This window comes from Phodopus roborovskii, unplaced genomic scaffold (assembly GCF_943737965.1).
Source record: "Phodopus roborovskii unplaced genomic scaffold, PHOROB, whole genome shotgun sequence".
In the NCBI taxonomy this organism is placed as follows: domain Eukaryota; kingdom Metazoa; phylum Chordata; class Mammalia; order Rodentia; family Cricetidae; genus Phodopus; species Phodopus roborovskii.
In genome coordinates this window covers 7538483-7539873 of record NW_026126485.1, presented here as the reverse complement: position 1 = coordinate 7539873, position 1391 = coordinate 7538483, and the positions used below count along the sequence as shown (strand labels likewise).

The 1391-nt window shown below is 49.4% G+C and overlaps 1 pseudogene; it reads left to right on the top strand.

The window, feature by feature from the left end:
• The first annotated feature begins 362 nt into the window (after positions 1–362).
• On the top strand, positions 363–979 carry LOC127229732 (rho GDP-dissociation inhibitor 1-like; annotated as a pseudogene).
• The last annotated feature ends 412 nt before the right edge of the window (positions 980–1391 follow it).

Sequence of the window (1391 nt, the reverse complement as noted above, 5' to 3'; positions counted from 1 at the left end):
AATTTCTTTTCTATATCTATCACATGATTATTTCTGCAAAGGCTGTGATCATTGTTCCATGATATTTTCTTAAAAAAAGAAGAAAGCATTATTTGTCAACAGTATGTGAGAAAGCACCTATTCTGCAGGGATACTTACAAATATCACAAATACTGCATTGTACTTTTAGAGAATAGTAATTCTCAGTTTATGATATATGGATAACTTTCCCACCTGTAACCTCACGAACTGTGTACTGCATTAAGCATCCCATGATATCTCAGCATCATTATCTATATAACAAAGATCTGAGGGTTTGACATTTGGTATGGGAGGGAGCACAAGAGCGATTTGAGCCTCTAGTATTCCGATTAGAGGTGAGCATGGCAGAACAGGAACCCACCACTGAGCGGCTTGCCCAGATAGTGGCCAAGAATGAGGAAGATGAGCACTCTGTGAACTACAAGCTCCCAACCCAGAAGAGTATCCAGGAGACCAGGAACTGGACAAGGATGATGAGAGCCTTCGAATGTATAAGGAGGCCCGACGGGGCCGAGTGGCTGTCTCTGCAGACCCCAATGTCCCCAACATCATTATGACCCGCCTGACCTTGGTGTGTAGCACCTCCCTGGGCCCTCTGGAACTGGACCCGACAGGTGATCTGGAGACCTTCAAGAAACAGTCTTTTGTGTTGAAGGAAGGTATGGTGTAACACATAAAAATCTCTTTCCAGGTGACATCATGTCAGGCATGAAGTACATCCAGCACACATACAGATAGGAGTCAAAATTGACAAGACCAACTACATGGTTGGGAGCTATGGACCATGGGCAGAGGCGTATGAGTTCCTGACACCCAGGGAGGAGTCCCCCAAAGGCATGCTTGCTCGGGGCAGTTACAGCATCAAGTCCCACTTCACAGAGGATGAGATGACAAGACTGACCACCTATCCTGGGAGTGAAATCTCACCATCCAAAAGGAGTGGCAGGACGAGCTCTAGTTGGGAGGCAGGCAGGGCAAAGGACAGACAGAAGGCTGACATGCTCCACCCTAAACAATACCCAACCAAACCAAAGTGCTGACAGGAACCTCCCTCACCATTCCTCCCAGTCCACTCAGGCAGGCAGCTCTTCTGTCTGCCCCTCCTCCACCCCCTGCCTGAAGGCCCCTGTGGTCTCCCTAGTCATAATGCTGCTTCTGCCTCTGCAGTGGGGGAGGGGTTTCAGCCCAGGCCTCCAATCTGCTGGGTCCCTCCAGCTTTCCTCTGTCTTTCCTTCCTCAGGCCCTGGCTTCTAGAATGGAATGGAACACTGTCTGGGTTGCCCAGCCTACTTTATCTCAGCCCCAGCTGAGCTAAACTGCTCAGCATGGGGAATGGCTGGACTGTCTGTCCTCTAGCCCCACCAAGCCCT